Here is an 8803-nt window from a genome sequence, read left to right on the forward strand (position 1 = left end):
TGCACATATCAAAAACAAGTTTCTGAGAATGCATCTCTCTAGTTTTTGTGTGAAGATATTCCCGTTTCCAATGAAGGCTTCAAAGCACTCCAAATATCCACTTGCAGATTCTACAAAAATTCTGTTTCAAAACAGAATTCAAAACAGAATTTTTGCCTCAAATCCGTCCAAATATACCCTTGCAGTTCCTTCAAGAAGAGTGTGTCACAAATGCTCTATGAAAAGGAAAGTTCAACTCTGTCAGTTTAATGCACACATCACAAAGAAGTTTCTGAGAATGCTGCTGTCTAGTTTTTTATTTGATGATATTTCCTTTCCCACCATAGCCCTCAAAGTGCTACAAATGTCTACATGCAGATTCTGCAAAAACAGTGTTTCAAAACTGCTGCATCAAAAGAAAGGTTCAACTCTGTGAGTTGAATGCACACATCAGAAAGTAATTTGTGAGAAGACTTCAGTCTAGTTTTTATTTGAAGATGTTCCCGTGATCCACAAAGGAATATAAGTGCTCCAAATATCCCCTTGCAGACACTACAAAAAGCGTGTTTCAAAACTGCCCTACCAAAAGGAAGTTTCAAATCTGTGAGTTGAATGCACACATCATGAAGAAGTTTCTGAGAATACTTCTGTCTAGTTATTATGTGAAGATATTTCCTTTTCCACCAAAGGCTTCAAAGCACTCCAAATGTCCACTTGCAGATTCTACAATAAAAGTGTTCCAAAACTTCTCTATCAAAAGGAAGGTTCAACTCTGTGAGTATAATGTGCACATCACAAAGTAGTTTCTGACAATGCTTCTCTCTAGTTTTTATGTGAAGATATACACGTTTCCAATGAAGGCCTAAAAATGGTGCAAACATCACTTTGCAGATCCTACAAAAAGAGTGTTTCATAACTGCTCTATCAAAAGGAAGTTTCAAGTCTGTGGGATGAATGCACACATCACAATGTAGTTTCTGAGAATGCTTCTGTCTAGTTTATATTTGAAGATTTTACCGTTTCCAATGAGGGCTTCTAAGTGCTCCAAATATCCACTTGCAGATTCTACAAAAAGAGTTTTACAAACTTGCTCTAGCAAAAGGAAATTTCAACTCTGTGAATTAAATGCACACATCATAAAGAAGTTTCTGAGAATGCTTTGTCTAGTTTTTATTTGAAGATATTTTCTGTTCCACTGAAGGCCTCTAAGCACTCAAAATGTCCACTTGCAGATTCTACAAAAAGTGTGGTTCAAAACTGCTCTATCAAAGGTAAGGTTCAACTCTGTGAGTTGAATGCACACATCACAAAGAAATTTCTGAGAATGCTTCTCTCTACTTTTTGTGTGAAGATATTTCCTTTTCTACCAAAGCCTCAAAGCGTTCTAAATGTCCACATGCAGATACTACAAAAAAAGTGTTTCAAAACTGCTCTATCAAAAAGAAGGTTCAACTCTGTGAGTTAAATGCACACATCCCAAAGAAGTTTCTGAGAATGCTTGTGTCAAGTTTTTATGTGAAGATATTTCCGTTTCCAACGAAGTCTTCAAAGCACTCCAAATGTCCACTTGCACGTTCTACAAATGGGGTTTTCAAAACTGCTCTATCAAAAGGAAGGTTCAACTCTGTGAGTTGAATGCACACATCACAAAGAAGTTTCTAAGAATGCTTCTGTGTAGTTTTAATGAGAGGAAACTCCACTTCCAATGAAGGCCTCAAAGCGGTCCAAATATCCACTTGCAGATTCTACAAAAAGAGTGTTTCAAAACTACTCTAGGAAAAGTTGTGTTCAACTCTGTGCATTGAATGCACACATCACAAACATTTTTCTGAGAATGTTTCTGTCTAGTTTTATGAGAAGATATTTCCGTTTCCAACCTAGGCCCCAAATCGGTCCAAATATCCACTTCTACGTTCTTCAAAAAGAGTGTTTCACAACTGCTCTAAGAAAAGGTACGTTCAACTCTGTGAGTTGAATGCAAACATCACAAAGAAGTTTCTGAGAATGCTTTTGTCTAGTTTATATTTGAAGATATTTCCCTTTCCACCACAGCCCTCAAAGCACTACAAATGTCCACTTGCAGATTCTATCAAAAGAGTGTTTCAAAACTGCCAAAAGGAAGTTTCAACTCCGTGAATTAAATGCACACATGCTAAAGAAGTTTCTGAGAATGTTTCTGTCTAGGTTTTATGTGAAGGTATTTCCTTTTCTACCATAAGTCTCAAAGCAATCCAAATATCCACTTGCAGATTCTACAAAATGAGTGTTTCAAAACTTCTCTCTCAAAAGGAAGGCTCAATTCTGTGAGTTGAATGCACACGTCAGAAAGTACTTTTTGAGAATGCTTCTGACTAATTTTTATTTGAAGATATTCCCGTTTCCAACAAAGGCTTCAAAGCACTCCAAATATCCACTTGCAGATTCTAGAAGAAGAGTGTTTCAAAACTGCTCTATCAAAAGGAAGGTTCAACTCTGTGAGTTGAATGCCCACGTCACAAAGAAGTTCCTGAGAATGCTTCTGTCTAGTTTTTTTGTGAAGATATTTCCTTTCCAGCCATAGGCCTCAAAGCACTCCAAATATCCACCTGCATATTCTACAAAAAGAGTGTTTCAAAACTAGTCTATCAATGGAAAGTTTGATTCTGTGAGTTGAATGCACACATCACAAAGAAGCTTCTGAGAATGCTTCTGTCTAGTTTTCATGTGAAGATATTCCCGTTTCCAACGATGGACTCAAAGCAGTCCAAATTTCCACCTGCATATTCTACAAAAAGAATGTTTCACAACTGCTCTATGAAAAGTTATATTCCATTCTGTGAGTTCAATGCACACATCACAAAGGAGTTTCCGAGAATGCTTCTGTATAGTTTTTAGGTGAAGATATTTCCGTTTCCAACGAAGGCCTAAATTCGGTCAAATATCCCCTAGCAGATTCTTTAAAAAGAGTGATTCAAAACTGCTCTATCAAAAGGAAGGTTCAATTCTGTGAGTTGAATAGACACATCACAAAGAAGTTTCTGAGAATGCTTCTGTCCAGTTTTTATATGACGATATTATCTTTTCCATGAAGTCCTCAAAGCGGTCCAAATATCCACTTGCAGATTCTACAAAAAGAGTGTTTCAAAACTGCTCTAGGAAAAGTTATGTTCAATATTGTGAGTTGAATGCACAAATCACAAAGAAATTTCTGAGAATGCTTCTGTCTAATTTTTATTTGTAATTATTTCCTTTTCCACCATAGCCCTCAAAGCGGTCCAAATATCCACTAGCAGATTCTACAAAGAGTGTTTTAAAACTGCTATATCAAAAGAAAAGTTAAACGCTGTGAGTTGGTTCCACACATTACAAAGTAGTTTCTTAGAATGTTTCCATCTAGTTTTTATTTGAAGATATTTCCGTTTCCAATGAAGTCTTCAAAGTGCTACAAATATCCACCTTGTGATTCTACAAAAAGAGTGTTTAAAAACTGCTCTATCAAAATGAAGGTTCAAGTCTGTGATGTGAATGCACTCATCACAAAGAAGTTTCTGAGAATACTTCTATCTAGTTTTTATATGAAGTTATTTTCTTTTCCACCAAAGCCCTCAAAGCGCTCCAAATGTCCACTTGCAGAATCTACAAAAAAAGGGTTTCAAAACTGCTCTATCAAAAGGAAAGTTCAACTTTGTGAGTAGAATGCACACATGACAAGGAAGTTTCTGAGAATCCTTCTGTCTAATTTTTAAGTGAAGATTTTTCCGTTTCTAATGAAGGTTTCAAAATGGTGCAAATATCCACTTGCACGTTCTACAGAGAGTGTTTCAAATCCACTGTATCAAAAGGAAGGTTCAACTCTGAGAGTTGAAAGCACACTTCAAAAAGAAGTTTCTGAGAATGCTATTGTCTAGTTTTTATGTGGAGATATTTCCATTTCCACCAAACGTCTCTAAGCACTGCAAACGCCCACTAGCAGATTCTACTCAAAAAATGGTTCAAAACTGCTCTATAAAAAGGAGGGTTCAATTCTGTGAATTGAATGCACACATCACAAAGAGGTTTCTGAGAATGCTTCTGTCTAGTTCTTATGTGAAGATATTCCCCTTTCCAACAAAGGCCACAAAATGGTCCAAATATCCCCTTGCAGATTCTACCAAAAGAGTGATTTAATCTGCTCTATTAAAAGTAAGGTTCAACTCTGTGAATTCAGTGCACACACCACAAAGAAGTTTCTGAGAATGCGTCTGTCTAGTTTTTATGTGTAGATATTCCCGTCTCCAATTAAGGTCTCAAAGGAGTGCAAATATCCACATGCAGATTCTACAAAAAGAGTGTTTCAAAACTACTCTATGAAAACTTATGTTCAACCCTGCGACTTCAATGCACACATCACAAAGAAGTTTCTGAGAATGCTTTTTGGTAATTCTTAGGTGAAGATATTTCCGTTTCCAATGAAAGCCTCAAATCGGTCCAAATATCGACTTGCAGGTCCTTCAAAAACAGTGTTTCACATCTGCTCTATGAAAAGGTATGTTCAACTCTGTGAGTTGAATGCACATATCACAAAGAAGTTTCTGAGAATGTTTCTGTCTAGTTTTTATGTGAAGTTATTTCCTTTGCTAAAATAGGCCTCAAAGCGCTCCAAATATCCACTTGTAGAGTCTACAAAAACATTATTTCAAAACCACTCTATCAAAAGGAAAGCTCAACTCTGTAAGTTGAATGTACAAACCGCAAAGTGCTTTCTGAGAATGCTTCTGTCTACTTTTTATTTGAAGATATTCCTGATACCAAAGAGGGCTTCAAACTGCTCCAAATATCCACTTGCAGATTGTAGAAAAAGAGTTTTTCAATACTGCTCTATCAAAAGGAATGTTCAACTCTGTCAGTTAAATGCACACATAAAAATGTAGTTTCAGAGAATGCTTCTGTCTAATTTTTAAATGAAGATATTTCTTTTTTCACCGAAGTTCTCAAGGCACTAAGAATGTCCACTGGCAGGTTCTACAAAAAATGGTTTCAAAACTGCTGTATCAAAAGGAAGGTTCAAATCTGTGATTTGAATGATGTTATCACAAAGAAGTTTCTGAGAATATTTCTGTCTAGTTTTTATGTGAAGATGTTCCCATTTCCAATGAAGGGCTCAAAAGGGTTCAAATATCCCCTTGCAGACACTACAAAAAGAGTGTTTCAAAACTGCTCTATCAAAAGGAAGGTTCAACTCTGTGAGTTGAATGCACACATCACAAAGTAGTTTCTGAGAATACTTCTGTCTAGTTTTTATGTGAAGATATACCCGTTTCCAACGACGTCCACAAATTGGCCCAAATATCCACTTGTAGGTTCTTCAAAAAGCTTGTCTCACAGCTGCTCTATGAAAAGGTATTTTCAACTCTGTGAGTTGAATGCACACATCACAAAGGAGTTTGTGAGAATGTTTCTGCTTAAATTTTTGTGAAGATATTCCCCTTTCCGACGAAGGAATGCAATCGGTCCAAATATCGCATTGCAGATTCTACAAAAACAGTGTCTCGAAACTGCTCTATTGAAAAGAAGATTCAACGCTGTGAGTTGAATGCACACATCACAAAGACGTTTCTGAGATTGCTTCTGTCTAGTTTTTATGTGAAGATATTCCCGTTTCCAATGAGGGCCTCAAATTGGTCCAAATATACAGTTGCAGGTTCTTCAAAAACAGTGTTTCAAAACTGCTCTATGAGGAGGAAAGTTCAACTCTGTGAGTTCAATGCAAAAATCATAAAGAAGTTTCTTAGAATGTTTCTGTCTAGTTTTTATTTGAAGATATTTCCTGTCCCACGATAGCCCTCAAAGCGCTACAATTGTCCACATGCAGATTCTGTAGAAACAGTTTTTTGAAACTACTCTATTAAAGGAAACGTTCTACTCTGTGAGTTGAATGCACACATCACAAAGTAGTTTATGAGAATGCTTCTGTCTATTTTTTATTTGAAGATATTCCGGTTTCCAACGAGGGCACCATAGCGTTCCAAATATCCATTTGCAGATTCTACAAAAAGGGGGTTTCAAAACTGCTCTATCAAAAGGAAGGTTCAACTCTATCAGTAGAATGCACACTTCAGAAAGCAGTTTCTGAGAACGCTTCTTTCAAGTTTTTATGTGAAGAAATTCTCCTTACCAACAAAGGCCTCAAATCGTTCCACATATCCCCTTGCAGACTCTACAAAAAGTGTGTTTCAAAACTGCTCTATGAAAAGGTATGTTCAACTCTGTGAGCAGAATGCACACATCACAAAGAAGTTTCTAAGAATGCTTCTGTCTAGTTTTTATGTGAAGATATTTCCTTTTCCACAGAGGGCCTCAAAGAGCTCAAAATGTCCACTTGCAGATTCTACAAACGAAGTGTTTCGAAATTGCTCTATCAAAAGGAATGTTCAAATCTGTGAGTCGAATGCACTCATCACAATGTAGTTTCTGAGAATGCTTCTATCTAGTTTCTATGTGAATGTATACGTGTTACGAATGAAGGCCTCAAAATGGTGCTAACATCATCTTGCAGTTTCTACAAAAAGAGTGTTTCATGACTGCTCTATTGAAAGGAAGGCTCAACTCTGTGAGATGAATGCACACATCACAATGCAGTTTTTGAGAATGCTTCTGTCTAGTTTATATTTGAAGATATTCCCGTTTCCAACGAAGGATTCAAAGTGCTCCAAATATCCACTTGCAGATTCAACAAAAAGAGATTTTCAAGCCTGCTCAATCAAAAGGAAGTTTCAACTCGGTAAATTGAATGCACACGTCACAAAGAAGTTTCTGAGAATGCTTCTGTCTAGTGTTTATGTGAAGATATTTCTGTTCCACTGAAGGCCTCAAAGCGCTCCAAATGTCCACTTACAGATTGTACAAAAAGAGTGTTTAAAAACTGCTCTACTAAATATTATGTTTAACTTTGTTATTTAAATGCACACATCACAAAGAAGTTTCTGAGAATGCTTCTATCCAGTTTTTATGTGGATATTTCATATTCCACCAAATTCCTAAAAGCGCTCCAAATGCCCACTTGCAGATTTTACAAAAAGAGTGTTTCAAAACTGCTGTACGAAAAGTTATGTTCAAATCTGTGAGTTGAATGCACTCATCACAAAGCACTTTCTGAGAATGTTTCTGTCTAGTTTTTATGTGAAGATCTACTCGATTCCAAGGAAGGCCTCAAATAGGTCTAAATATCCCCTTGCAGAATCTACAAAAAGCGTTTTTCAAAACTGCTGTATATAAAGGAAGGTTCAACACTTTGAGCTGAATGCACACATCAAAAAGAAGTTTCTGAGAATGCTACTGTTTTGTTTTTATTTGAAGACATTTCCTTTTCCACCATAATCTTCGAAGTGGTCTGAATATCTACTTGTAAATTCTTCAAAAAGATTATTTCAAAACTGTTCTATCAAAAGGAAGGCTCTACTCTGTGAGTTGAATGCACACATCACAATGTAGTTTCTGAGAATGAATCTGTCTGGTTTTTATTTGAAAATACTCCCGATTCCAAAGAATGCTTCAAAGAGCTCCAAATATCCACTTGCAGATTCTACAAAAAGAGTACTTTAAAACTGCTCTATCAGAAGGAAGGTTCACCTCTGTGAGTTGAATGTACACATCAAGGAAAAGTTCCTGAGAATGCTTTTGTCTAGTTTTTAGGTGAAGATAATTCCTTTTCTATCACGGGCCTCAAAGTGCTCCAAATATCGACTTGCAGATTATACAAAAAGAGTGTTTCAAAACTGCTCTGTCAAAAGGAAGGTTCAACTCTGTGAGTTGAATACAAACATCACAAAGAAGTTTCTGAGAATGCTTCTGTCTAGTTTTAATGTGAAGATATTTCCTTTTCTTCCATTGGCCTCAAAGCCCTCCAAATATCCACTTGCAGATTCTAGAAAAAGAGTGTTTCAAAACTTCTCTATGAAACGCTATGTTCAATTCTGTGAGTTGAATGCACGCATCCAAAGATGTTTCTGAGAATGCTTCTGTCTAGTTTTTATATAAAGATATACCCCTTTCCAAAGAAGGCCTCAATTGAGTCCAAATATCCACTTGCAGGTTCTTAAAAAGCATGTTTCAAAACTGCTCTATGAAAAGATTTGTTCAACTCTGTGAGTTCAATGAACACATCACAAAGAAGTTTCTGAGAATGCTTTGTCTAGTTTTTATGTGAAGATATTTCCTTTTCTTCCATACACCTCAAAGCGCTGCAAATATCCACTTGCAGATTCTACAAAAAGAGTGTTTCAAAACTACTTTATAAAAAGGAAGGCCCAACTCCATGAGTTGAATGCACACTTCAAAAATTCATTTCTGAATATGCTTCTATCTCACTTTTATTACAAGATATACCCGTTCCCAATGAAAGCTTCAAAGCTCTACACATATCCACCTGTAGATTGTACAAAAAGAGTGTTTCAAAACTGCTCAATTAAACCTTATGTTCAACTCTGTGAGTTGAATGCAGACATCACAAAGAAGTTTCTTAAAATACTTCTCTCTAGTTTTTATATGAACATATTTGCTTTTAAACTGAAGGCCCCAAAGCGCCCCAAATGTCGTCTTGCAGATTCTGCAAAAAAAGTTTTTCAAAACTGTTCTATCAAATGGAAGGTTCAGCTCGGTGAATTGAATGCTCACATAACAAAATAGTTTCTGAGAAAGCTTCTGAACAGTTTTATGTGAAGATACTCCTATTTCTGATGAAGGCCTCAAAACGGTCCAAATATCTCCCTGTAGATTCTAGAAAAAGAGTGTTTCAAAAGTGCCCTATCAAGAGGAAGGTTCAACTCTGTGAGTTGAATGCACACATCACAAAGTAGTTTCTGAGAAT

The sequence above is a fragment of the Pongo pygmaeus genome, chromosome 11 (assembly GCF_028885625.2).
Source record: "Pongo pygmaeus isolate AG05252 chromosome 11, NHGRI_mPonPyg2-v2.0_pri, whole genome shotgun sequence".
Taxonomy (NCBI): Eukaryota; Metazoa; Chordata; class Mammalia; order Primates; family Hominidae; genus Pongo; species Pongo pygmaeus.